This window comes from Crocodylus siamensis, chromosome 6 (assembly GCF_052110815.1).
Source record: "Crocodylus siamensis isolate JL-2025a chromosome 6, ASM5211081v1, whole genome shotgun sequence".
In the NCBI taxonomy this organism is placed as follows: Eukaryota; Metazoa; Chordata; order Crocodylia; family Crocodylidae; genus Crocodylus; species Crocodylus siamensis.
This window is the reverse complement of record NC_143400.1, coordinates 83,629,775-83,643,302: the sequence shown is the minus strand read 5'-3', so window position 1 is coordinate 83,643,302 and position 13,528 is coordinate 83,629,775. Positions and strand designations below refer to the sequence as shown.

Sequence of the window (13,528 nt, the reverse complement as noted above, 5' to 3'; positions counted from 1 at the left end):
CTTAGTGGGCATTGAAATATACAACTAAGTAGAAATAAAGCCAATTAAACCTGCCATTTTTAAAGACTAGGCACTTTGGAGATGCACAGGATTTATGTCATATTTGTAAGACAGGTAAGGACTCATGCCAGCATTCAAGGGGTGACATTTTGCATCTAGATGGGAAGCTGGGAGAACCGTAACTGGCATCAGAAGTCGTTCTGTGGTCAGCCTCTGAGCAGGACAATTGAGGAGCTCCAATCCAAAAATTGGGATTTATTGACAAGTGTCTCCAGAAAAATAAAGGTGTTATTATGACTGAATCCTGCATGCCTACTATTCCTCGAAGGACTGAAGAAGCCTATAAAACCTGGAAGAAACTATGCCATGAGCATGGTGCCCAAGGGTTGCTGTGCTGCCCCCTAGTGACAACCCCAAACCTGTCAGGCCCTTGCTCCTGCCTCCCATGGTCTCATCCTGCTTCTTGCCCTGCTTGTTCACACGCCATACTTTGCTGAAAGTAATGAGGGGAGGCTTCCCTCAGAAACTGGTGACCGTAGGTGCTCTCTTGCATGCTCCTTCTTGCTCTTTTTCTTTCTTTCTTTCTTGATATTCACCACCTGCAGGCCCTCTGTGCCTTAAGGATTAAATGTGTGGCTTCCTCTTGCCTCTACACTGGTCCTTGCCTCACAGGTGTTACTGTGTTGCCATTTGATCCCTTGTGGGGCCTCAGCTTTGCAACCTTTTGCCTGTGAGCTACTCTGGCTGTTAATGGATGGTTCAGGTCCACTCTTGTCTGGGCTTTCCAGTCTCCACAACCTTCAGTGTTTCACTAGTCTCCAGGCCCCTTGGCACAGTCCTGCCCTGTTTCAGCCTACCTGGCATCTTTGCCCAGGGCAAGGTGTGTCTCCATTCTGCCTGCATCTACACTAGGGGAAGGAAAAGTCCAGCACACAGGCTGGGTTTGACCCCAGTGGACTTCATTTCCCCTGCTCCCACAGCCCTTGCACATGTTGCTGCGGCCTGTTGCCATCGAGACCCCAGCAGCAGAAAAAGAAGTCAAAGCGTAGGTGTTTGTACCTTTCAGAAGTACTCCAGAACCTTATGGCACACCTTTTGTGAAAGAATCCACTTTTCTCACTGTTCTCTTCTCACTGATTCACAACGTTTAGAAGGCATTATGTCTTATGTACTTTATTTAATTTATTTACTCTAGGAATGAACCACTCCTTTTATGGCAGGCAGGTGTTAAATATTGGAAAAGAAAAGGTTTAAGGGCATTGGAAAAGATGTTTGGGATTGCTATAGAGGAAGGTGGCATTGTGAAATAGTCGAGGGAGGAGTGGAATTGAAATGTGCATAAATGAAACCCAGCAACCTGTAAGTAATGGCATCTATTTTCACAATGAAAATCTTATTTGAACTAGTTCTATGCCACCCCAACATATGTGTTCCTTTTTATGCTCTGCTTGAGAGTAGGGACCGTTGTCTTCCTGTGTATTTGGAACGCAATTTTGATAGTACAGCAACCTAAGTAACAATAATTAATAAAGACAGTTTGTTATGCATGGCTAGTTTCTTTCCAATATATTGGCAATTAAGCAAATGTTGACAATTTTGAAAAAGATGGAAGCAAAACTTGTATGCCAGGTTTAATCTAGGTGGCTTTCTATTAAATGATATCCATATTGCATGCTTATACAAAATGAACTCTAGTCCTAAGGAAAGTCTTTAATAAGTTGGGGAATTTTTACAGGAGATAATCGGGGTAGAAAAACAATATTTAGAAAGTACTGTATCAAGTGAAAAATTTAATTCTGGCCGTGATGGATTATAAACAAAACAATGCAGAATTTTAGAGCATTTCCAGCTTGTGAAATGCTCTGTTGAGTAGTGAGCTATTTTCTGGATCTTCTCATTTCTGTTTGCCTTTCACTTTCCCATATATTTCTAAGTTCTGTTTTTGAGGAGTTTGACAATGTATGATCTGTACTAAAATCACAAACTTGAAATTTGACTTGGCAGGTTAATTGGGAAGTTTACTGTGAATGGATCTGTCCCAGCTCAACAGGTTCTAGACTTTCATCTGTTCAAATAAGGGACTTGGAGCCCTTATGTTTGAAGATATTTGCTCCTAGCCTTGCTAATCGGTACCGATGTGAAGTTAATACTATTCTTTTCACCTTCACTTTTGTTTTGAATGGATCTGTAAAACTGGCAAGCATTATATTAATTTTATATATCTAAAGTTTAAGTGAACTGAGACCAGCTGCATTTGTTTTTTTTCATTGGGAAGGAGGATTTTTAAAAGGGAGGCATGGAGGGGAGGGAAAGAGAACTTTTTCATTATACTTTGGAATAGCTAATAGGCTCTGAAAGGAAGATGACAGAGCTCCTTTTCTTTTCAGTAGCTACAGAGGGATGAACTTTCAAATTTATCAGCAGGGATACGGGTTTTCCATTTCCCATGGAAAAACATGGATTTTCCCTTTTGAGGGAGAAAAAGGCAGATTTTCCCCCTTTGGCAGGCTGCTTGCAAAAGGGCAGGAAACACTGAGCCCTGTCCAGCGGGGGCAGGGTCTGTGAATTTGAGTCAGCCAGGGCTGGCTCAGACTTGCTTATCATCCTGTGGCCTTTGGGGTAAATAGGCCTTTGGGGCCTGGGGGTGGGGAGCAGCTGGGGCCCCCTTCTGAGAGGCAGAGCCTGCAGGAGGAGCCAACAGAGTGGGTGGGGGGGCTGGGCAGGGTTGTGTGGGTGGGGACTAGAGTAGTGATGGAGGGGGTCTGTAGGCACTCTCAGGATGGGTCAGGGGACCCCAGGCAGCATCCCCATGATGGAACCCAAGTCTACTGTACCCTGCCTGGGATAGTGATGGCCAGGAAGGGCCTCTTACTTGGTCACAGCGCTGCCTCTTCAGTGATACTAAGACCAGGGTGGGTGTGGGATGCCTTGTCCCACAGTAGCTTGTCCCAGCTCAGCTTGGGCTAGAGCTGAGGGCACTGCCCAGCTGTGGTGGTGGTGATGGTGGCAGCGGCTTAATGCAGAAAGGAGGGAGTGCATGCTGCACCTCAGGCTGTCAGCCTGGGTGCCCTCAGGGCAGGGTTAGGGGTTGGGGCCGGGGGTGCCACCCAGCTGGGACTTAGGACCTGGGGCAAGTGCACTGCATTGGCAGCAACTGCCCCACTGCTCACCAATCTCCTGTGCCACACCGTCCAGCCTGGACTGACCTGTGGTTTCAGCGGCTGTTGGTGACTTCTTCGTGGCTATAGCAGTGGCTGCTGCAGGCACGCGGCTGGGTGAGGGGAGGGAAGGAGTGGTGTGGCTGGCCTGTATTTTGCCCTGCCCTGTCTTGGGGTCCTGGGAACTTCTCTGGCCCTGGGGGAATATGGCCCCTGCCACCAGACTGCCTGGAACCTGCCAGTGAGGGCCATGGCTGGGCAGGCAGCTACTTCACTGCACATGAGCTGTGCACCAGTGCTGGGACATGCAGCCCCAGCTAGGTGGGGCTCCTGGTCCCAGGAAACACACAAGGCGGGTGTGATAGGGGGTGCTCATGGTGGAGGTGGCAGCAGTGGCGGGGAGGTGATAGGTAGGGGTGGGATTGGGGTGGCAGCAGGGTCTGTGTGTGTGTGTGTGAGATGGGCTGGGGGTGGCGGCAGCAGGGGGGGCATGGGGGAGAGAGGGAGAGTGGGGAGGACTTTAGGGTAGAAGTGGCTGCCAGAGCTGAGCCTGAAGCCCCCCCTGCTCTCCTAGAGGGAGAGGGAGGCTGGCCTGGAGAGGAAGGGGCTTGACCAGCCAGAGACAGGCTCAGCTCAGTCCCTGAGCCCCAGTCAGGGGACTACTGGGGCCTGGGCACAGGTGCAGGGAGCAGTACAGCAGCAGCTGGCACCACTCGGAACCACAAAGCACAAGGAGGGTGGGACACCACAGCTGCAGCACCAGGACATGGGTCCAGCAGTGAGGGAGCTTCTGCCAGGAGAGAGCAAGTGTGGTGGGTAGGGGCTGTGGATTTTGGGTTTTTAAATAGGAGAATATGAGATTTTTTTAATTGGAGAAAACCAGGATCCATGTAAATTATCAGACACCTGCTAGGTAGAGTTGGATGTGGAATAAAATCTTAAAGCAGTTCTCAAGGACAGTACCCTAGTAAAAATCACAATGCCTATCCTTTCCTAGGAAGGCTTTCAACTTAGGGTGGAGACAGTCTAGTTCCCCGTTCATGCCTCACATCTGCTTATCCTTCCACCCCCACAACCCAAACTGTCATATGTTCTTGTCTGGTGACCGGTTTATTCTTGTAACTCAGGGGTGGGCAAAATACAGCCTGCGGGCCAGATCTGGCTTGCCAGGTACTTTCATCTGGTCCGTGGTACCCACCAACTAATTATACTCCGCCTAGCCCTTCTGCCCATCCCCACCCCCGCCAACATACCCTACTGTACCTCATTCGCACCCTCGTGGGCAGAAAGGCCTGGCCTGCAGCTTCCAAGCACGCAGCTTCTGCTGCCAGTGTTGCAGTTGCTGGAGGACCTGCTCAGCTTTCCCGGTGTCCTGTTCGCTCCGGGATGCAGGTAGGGAAGCAGCAAGCATTGGGGAGCTGCAGTTGGGCAGGAGCACAGAACTTGGGGCTGGAGCTGGCAGCAGTACAGAGGCCCCAAGCAGGGGGGTGGCAGCAGTTCAGAGCTCGGGTGGGCTGGGTGCGAGTGTGAGGGAGGGTGGGGTGGTGTGGGGATCCTCCCCACACTTCCCCTATGGTGTGCAGGCCCTGCAGGTGGTGGCAGCAGCAGCAGGGAGGTGCTAATGCCCAGCACAGACCCTGCCACCTGTCAGTGCGCGGCTCCAGCCAGCACTGCACCTAGTGGTGAGGAGCACATGCCAGCTGAGCCACCTCTATTGTCAGGGCTTCCCGTGGTGCATGTTCAATTCCCACATTCACACACCACTGAAGAGAAGCTCCACGGATTGGAGCTGGCTGCCTTCACCTTCCCCTGCCATGCAGGTCCCAGGACTACACTGGAGTGGAAAGGAGCCCTTGCCCCTGCTTCTTTGTTGAGTCCCAGGACTTGCATGTCAGGGAGTAGCAAAGGCAGCCAGCTCCAGTGTGTGGAGCTTCCCTCCAGTGGCATGCAAGTACAGGAGTTGTACATGCATAGTGGGGAGTCCTGGTGATAGAGGTAGCACAGCTGGGCAGCACTGTGTCCGTCCGATGATGTGCAGCGCTGACTGGAGCCATGTACCACTGGGCAACAGCATCTGCACTGGGCATAAATGCCCCTCCCTGCTGCTGCCATCTGTAGGGACTGCATAACATGGCGGGGAATGTGAAGGGGTCCCAACACCCCGCACACCATCCCTTACACCCCACAAGTACCACGCAGCTACACCCTGCCCCTACAACCCACACCCATATACACTCCCCAACATACTCTATTGCCCCACATACACATAGCCACACTCTATCGCAGCCCTCCCTCCACACACCCCATTCCACACCACACGTGCACCCCCACCACATACACGTGTGCACGCACATACCTCACCATACATACACACACATCCCACACAATATATAAGACTAAGACTTTATTTTTGAGTTATTAGGCAAATCACCTCTGTATACAGTTCACAAACGCAAATCATGACAAAAATATATTTTGTAATAAAATTAAATTATGTTATAGTAGGTGTTTAACTTTTAGTGTATGATTCGTTTGTTTGTTTTTTTCTCGTTCTAACATGACAACCCCTCCTTCCAAAAGAAGTATTTCTGAGGAGCAAGGGGAGGGACTTCTGGGACTTCCCAAGGTGGCGATTGGGGAGGGAAAAGGAGAGGAGAGGCAACTGTCAAAGGCTCGGGCTACCCATGCAGCCCTCGAGCTCACCAAAACTTCATTAAGCAGCCCTCCAGCAGAAATAATTGCCTGCCCCTGCTCTAACTAGTAGTTGCGTAGTTATTTTTTTTCAGCTCTGCTGAAATGCTTAATAAAGTAGTCCTTTATTTTTTAATTTTTTTATTGATGATCTTGCCCAGCTTATGTGCAACAGCATGTAGTATTCAGTGCAGAGCTGTCTCTTGCAAACGTGCTTGTGCCAGCAGAGAGCTGGTTTGGGGGCTTTGGCTGGGTCCAAGTAACTTTTGAGGGAGGGGGAGTAGGTGGTTTCCTCAGAGGCTATTAAGCAACCAGTCCATCAGTCCACAGCGAGTTATGTTTCCCACCGTGGCATCAAACTGTTGTTTTTCTAAGTACCTCATTACTTCCTGGAGAATATCCCCCACACTGTAGCCCTTTGTGGCTGCTTTTTCAGCTAGCAAAGGAAGTTTCTTCAGATTCTCCTCATTTCCATGCATGAATGACAGATTTGGCACATTGAACTGGGAAGCAACCACCCACTGAAGGATGGCCTGAAGCTCTTTGTTTTGTGAGCTGGTGTTGGCATTCTGGTTGGTCACTACTACTTGAGAACCTGAAGATGAACCTGTAAGTGGGTTTCCATTCTGTTTTGATAGGGAAGTTTTCCTGGCTGTTGCTTGAGCTTTTGCAGATGACGTACCAAATGCATTGGGTTCCTCTGGCAAGTCACCTATAGCTAAGTCAGTTCCACTGCCTTTGACCATGAAAAGACACAACTTTATCACAGATTCCACCAGTTGGTCAAAAAATTGCTTGTTAACTTGATCCATATTGTCAGACTGCTCCATGGTTGAATTGAGCTGATTGGCTACGGCCTGTTTGCCAGGCTCCCATTCGCTGGCAGGGGTATGCTTTAAGCTCTTGTTTGTTTCGCTGAAGCTGTCTTCACTATTGAATCCAGCTTCGTGCAAGACCTTCTGTATGATGGACAAGAGGATACTTGATATGTCTTCCTTTTGGGAGTTGAGCTGCTGTTGGTAATCGTTCCTTGTCCCTGCCGGCCTCGACCCAGAAGCCTCTGCAAGGGACTTGGAACTTTGGCTGTTCCCAGCTTTTCCGAAATGTGCATCGCGGGACACGTACCCAAACGAAGTGGCACGTGATTCAGTAGAGTCCTTGCCATTGTTTGTTTGTTGCAGTAGATGTTGCTGTATCAACATTAAGGCAGTCACAATGAGGTCTTTTGCATACTTATCCATTGAGCAGTGCTTTTCCGAAGGCTTGCACGAAGACGATTGAGATTTGTTCCCTCCTTTATCCTTGTCTTTTCCAGAGTTGTGCATTGCACTCTTCATTGCTGTAAACTGCATGGCTTGAGATTTTGGGTCCTGGGACCCTGTTTTAAGTGATGTAAATGCTAGACTTTGAGACCTGGATTGTCCCTTATCTTCTCCTGCTAGGGCTTGAAAAAGGCGTTTAACCATTGCTTCCAAAATTTCAGTAGACTTCTGGTTCGCTACACTGAATAGATTTTTCTTCACAGTAGCAACGAAGTCAGAGTTTTTCATGAGCTCACCTGTGACATTATGTAGATTTTTCATTATTGAGTCTATCAAGTCTGATATAACATCTCTGGTGTGTTTGAGAACTACTTTCTTCAAAACCAGGCAAGCTGGAGCATGCTTGTTGCCCTTCCTTTCAACTTTCATGGTCTTCAAGAATGAGAACATCATATCTGAAGCAACCTGGTTTGCATAGACCATTAACCCTTTGTTGACAGAAGTACCATATTCATCTTGCCTGGAGTTTTTGGCTTGCTGATGCATTTGCTTATCTGAACATTTTTCTCCTTGTTTACCATCCTTTTGACTGGACATCTCGCCATAGAAAAGAGATGTTTTTTTGGAGCCTGAATGATCTGCTCCCTTAGTAGTCCTCTCTTGAGATGCCTTGGGAGATGGTAGTTTACCACGAGGGTCTTGTGTGCTTGCTTCAACAGCTTCATTCACTATTTGTGATGCAATTTTGCTCACATCACCACTGGTATTATTATTTTTCCCTTCATGAGTGGATCTATGAATTGCTTGACGTATACAGTTTTGGGCAGTTCCTTCCAGTTTGTCTGTGATCTCCTTACTTGCCATTTGAGCAACCAAGGAACAGAGCTTATTTACATAGTAAGAAACATCATCAGTGTCTCCCTTGTTTTCTTTCTGAGCACCAGTATACTTTAATGATGTGTCATTGTTCTGGTACAGTAGGGTATTTTTGAAGCTGTCACTACCTTTGCGTTTCGGTGGATTATCTGAAGGAGCCAGTGCGTGCTGGAATCCAACTGCGTATTTCTGAAGGTCATTGTTGAGCCAGCTCACAATGTTAAGTTCATCAGTTGAACCTTGTTTAAAAAGACAGACTGTTCCTTCAGTCTTAGAACGATCTTGCTTTTCATTGTCTTTTATTACAATGACCTCTTTTTCCTCCATGTTTACTAGGTCAAGTTCATTTGAATGTTCAGAGATGTTGCTGGACTGGCTTGCAGCTTGCTTTGCTTTTGGATCTGTGGCTTTTAAATTCAGGCTGGAGACATCAACAAAAGAGATCACTTTACGGTCCTGGTCCTTCTGTCCTTCAGGCTTGTAGAGGTCTACTTTACACAGGCCTGCCTGGCTATGTAGCCAGTCAACTTCCTGAGACATCTTTGATGGTGGAACCGTACCCAGGACCGTAAAGTGTTCTTGAGTCAGTTGAGCTGCAGTGATGACCCTGCCAGACTCGATGTTACTTCTTCTCTCAACTTCCCATGGTCTTTTGCTGCCAGATTTGATGTTCACTGTGTTGCCTCTTGGTTTCTATAGCAGCAGTGACATCACAAAGATTCAGTTTCACCAGCAGCTAATGGTGTGATGGCCCTGGTTCAACAATAACCTGCTATCCTGGTTTTTCACTTAGGCTGTAATAAATCTGTTTCCTTAGGTTTTGGATACTGTTTTTTAGATGGGATGGAGAAGTGAGGGAATGGGGAATCAGTTTCTGTCTCCTCTCCTTCCTCATGTCTCAACCCCTGATTAAAAAGAATACAAGGAGGCAACAACTCTCATTAAACTACGTTTTGGGATATACAGTTAATATAAGGACAGCTTAGCACAGAGTTAAGTTTCTGGTAAAAAGGAGGAGTTTGGCCGGCAGAGTTTGGTCCTACAGCGTCACAGAATTGTAAAACCAAAAAGGACCTGTAAGATCATCAAGTCCAGTCCTCTGCCATGAGCTGTAAGTTATTGGGCTCAGACAAGCTCAACAAGGTGCTTGTCCAGCTTCCTCTTGAACACCTCCAAGGATGGCAGCTGCACCACGTCTGCTGGGGGTGTTCCAGATTCTGCCAGCCCCTACAGAAAAGAAGTTCTTCCTTATACGTAGACTGAATTTACCTTCTATACACTTATGTCTGTTGGCCCTTGAGGCCATCCTGAGGAGTTACTCACCTATATCTTGGTGTTCACACCTGATGTACTTGTAGGCAGCTATCAAGTCACCTCTCGGCCTTCTCTTACTCAGACTGAACAGGCCTAATTCTTTTCAGGCCCAATTCTTTTCTAACCAAACCACTGTTCTTGAGAAATGCCAAAGAGGGGACTGAGAAGTATGCAAGCCAGCAAAAGAGTGCTTCCAAAACTCTGAGTGAAGAAGTGAACCAAACTGAGGCTTCTACCCCCAAAGAATCTGGCATTTCCCAGAAAAGGAAAGGAAGGTGATACCAGCATAAGGGAGAAAAAGTCCTGCCGTGTTTCATAGAGGATTTTTGTCTTCAGTATCATTTTTTTTGGGCTACTGTTGATGTTGTTTTCATTTTCCTTCCCTTCTCTATGTAAGGTGTAATTAAATATTTTAATGAATGTGTAATACTGGCAAGTTTTACTTGCTCCCCCCCCACCCCTTTAAGCTAATGTCTGTGATAACAAAATTTTTTGTCTTTAAAAAATTATTTTATTTCACATGAATGAAGTAAAAAAAACTCTCTCTCGGTTCGTTTTCTTTGGAGGCTCATTGAATAACAAATCCTTAGGCACACATTGTTGGTGAGACAAAAGGTATATATTTGCAAATAGGGTCAGAGGGAGAAGACAAAAGATCAAAACCCTCTGCCCCTGAGTACAATCATTAGCAGGCTTTTATCCCCTCTTTTCTGGCACGTGTACAGAAACAGGAACTCTTACAACTCATTTCCGGTTCATACAAACATGCATGAGAATACGTCAGATCATGCATCCCATGTGTATTATAATTAACTACTTAAGTATGCGGGGCGGATAGGCTTAATATGTATTAGGTTATTACGCTTGCCCAGAAAGCACTGGAGGTTATGGAGGGTTTAACTTCAAGGCTAAAATGGCAATTATTCTTATCTTAGCCTAAAAACCGTGGGAGCCATCAAGGAAAGTGTGATTTAGTGTAACAAAGAGATAGTAAATTTGCAGAACAAAGAGAGCTCTTGGAGTTTTTCCTTCAGTTTCCAACCCCCCCTTCCCTCTCTCATTAAGGAGACAAGGAGGGCTGGCAGCCTTGCTTATTCAAAGGACAACCCTATTGATGGGAGCTAACAGCTATTGATAATGCATTTTTAATAATATTTCTAACAATATTCCCCCCTCAAGATGCTTTCTGATCTTTACTTCATTTGGGCATATCAAGATAATTACGAGGAATTTTTCTGAGGACCATGACTTTTGCTACAGTCTGTGCTTTTAGAGGGACTGCTGCAACCTGCATTCCTTCTACTGTGGTGGTTATCAATCTAGTAAGACAAGGAATGAGACAAGGGATAAAAATCAAACCAGTTAGAGCACACAAAAGCACAAACCCTACTTTTTTCCACCAGGGTCCTCCAAATAATTGAAACCACCAGTCCTTATTCCATGTGGTTTCCCACGTTTGTATTGGTACATGGGCTATTTTCCTAATCTCTTTGGCAATCTCTAAGACCACCTTCCCGTTATCATCTATTTGGAGGCAACAATTAGAAAGGTTGAACTTTCCACAGACTCCGCCATCCTCTGCGAGTAAATAGTCTAAAGCCATTCGATTTTGGTATATGGCTTCCCTCATCTGAGAACTTTGTCGAGCCAGCAACTCGAGAGCAGTGGCGGTCTGGTTAGTAATTACTTCCAAGACTGCCTGCAACCGGATGATTCTATTCAGCATATATATTGGTGTCCGGTAGCCCCAACTCCCATCATTAGCCCATGTAGCTGGTCCATAATACTCAATAATCCTCTGAGGAGGCCACTCATCCTCCTTCCACTTTTGGGAGCCACCCTGTGTCAAACTTACATCAATACTTCTCTTGGCCCTGTTCCAATCATCATACAAAGAGACTCCCAGCTTATTTCCACCCTCAGATGGTAACAAAAAGAAAGATGGTACAATTACTCCAATATAGCAGGTTCCTGTCCACCCTCGTGGTAGGACTGTATAGGCACGCTTTCCACAAATCCAATAATGTCCTTTTAGGGCCCTGTGTTCCCCTCCCAAGGCTAGGGGGTCACGGCTGTGGAAAAGAAGGGGATAGTATTTGGTGCCCTTATGCCCTAAAGGGCCAGTGTGATAGTTACTCAGTTTAAACTGACATTTCCATACGCCATCTTTATCCCTATACTCGCACTTGGTTATTTCATTTGTGTCATTTAAGGCACTCCAATATGCATTAAACCTTGCCACTGTGCCATTCAGGTGTGCCCATTGCCACTTATAAATGTAGGTAAATCGTTCGCCTCGGGTCTTTTCATATGCCTGACATCTGGTAGGGTCAGGATCGAAAGGTAATATTCTTGTCCTTTTGAGATTTTGCATCTGTGTGGAGATTGGGAGCCTAATGGCAGCAGAATTCCATTGATCAGCATACTTGCTGCATACTCGGGCCCATTTTAATGTCCATGTACACTGACTATGTCCTAACCTCCTTCCTGTACCATTACTGCTAATACAGTACTCTCCCAATGCCACTTGGGAAAGATCCCAGCTGTGGTTCTCATCCCATTCTTGACCAGTACTCTTAACATCTGCTTTGTCACTGACTAACCATTTTGGGGCCAAAGGAAAAGCCCTCCAAGGCCACTGTTCTCCGGCCTCTCGGAGCCCCCCACAGGCCCAGCAGTTGGTAAGATTAAAAGTACTTGCAATCCTCTCCATCATATCAACATACAAATTTGTCCCTGGGGGAGTAATTTGGGAAAGCGGGGGCATAGGCCAGTGGCTAAGGCTATGCAATCCTGCTTCTTTCATTATGCAGATAACAACAAGGCACATTATAATTCCCACCATATTTTCCCTTTTACTTTCTGGACTAATTTTCTGAACTTTGATTAAGCCGTCTCAGGCGCACTTGGAGATCACCAGTAGGTTCACAGCTCCACTTGCTGGCTTCTTGTTCCGAAGACGACTCAGCTTCCGGAGTGAGTTCGTCTTGGGAGTTGTTGTCCTCTGACGCTTGTGGATGTCGTTTCACACGGGTATGGTGTATCCAACGGTCATGGCCAGCGATCTTTACAGCGGTGTGGGTTGTTAGAAGTACCTGGAAAGGGCCACTCCACCTCTCAGTCAGAGGTTCCTTTTTCCACCGCTGCACCAAGACCCAGTCTCCCGGGGAGAAGTCATGTACCGGTACGTCTAAAGGCAGGTGCTGAAAGGAGGCTGCATACCTGTGAAGAGAAAACAAGACAGACTGCAAAGCAATAACGTACATATGAAGCTCACTATTACCTAATTCAAAAGTTACATTCTCTCGCATCCCAGGAGGTAAGACTCGAGGCGGCTTGCCAAACATAATTTCATATGGGGTCAATTTAAGGCCCCGTCGGGGAGTGTTTCGAATGCAAGTAAGAGCTAGCGGCAATGCTTGAGGCCACTTAAGACGTGTTTCAATACAGATTTTGGTGAGCAAAGTCTTTAAAGTCCTATTCATACGTTCCACTTGTCCTGAACTCTGTGGTCTCCATGGTGTGTGTAATTTCCAAGTAACCTTGAGAGTTTGCGCGACTCCTTGAACCACTTTTCCCACGAAGTGTTGTCCCTGATCCGACTCAATGGACTCAGGCAGGGAATACCGTGGAATGATCTCCTGCAACAAATACTTCACTACTGTAGCCGCAGTGGCAGTCCTGGTGGGCCAGGCCTCGACCCAACCAGAGAGCTGGTCTACCATGACAAGTAAAAACCCGTGATGTCCGGACCGTGGGAGCTCGGCAAAATCAATCTGCCATGCCTGTCCAGGGTACGCTGCCCAGGGTCTACCTCCCATTGGCACAGGGGGTTTCCTTCGGGGGTTTACTTTCTGGCATGTGATGCACTTGGTAGCAATGCGCTGAGCTTCTACATATAGCCCTGGAGCTACTGCTTGGCGAATCACTAGATCACCCATGGCCAAGCCTCCCATATGGGTTCTTGCATGGAGCTGTTGCAGCACCTCCCGAAGCAATGGCCTGGGTATCATGACTTTCCCTCCTGGTACTATCCACCACCCCTGGGAGTTCTTTTCTGCACAAGCTCTTTGTGCAAATTTATCTTCTTCAGGGGAATACTGTGGGACTAAATCTTGGATGTCTGGCCATATGGCATGGGACATGGCCTGCTTGGATACCTCCTCCGCTTCTCCCCCAATAAATGCAGCTTCCTTTGCTGCTGAATCAGCCTTTGCATTTCCAAGC

The 13,528-nt window shown here is 47.1% G+C and overlaps 1 protein-coding gene and 1 pseudogene across 8 annotated transcripts in view; one reads left to right on the top strand and one right to left on the bottom strand.

Annotated features, from left to right (window-relative positions):
* PHC3 (polyhomeotic homolog 3) overlaps positions 1–13,528 on the top strand; it is a 124,403-nt gene that overhangs the window by 43,096 nt on the left and 67,779 nt on the right. The window lies entirely within an intron of this gene.
* Positions 6,143–8,527, bottom strand: LOC149863090 (A-kinase anchor protein 4 pseudogene; annotated as a pseudogene).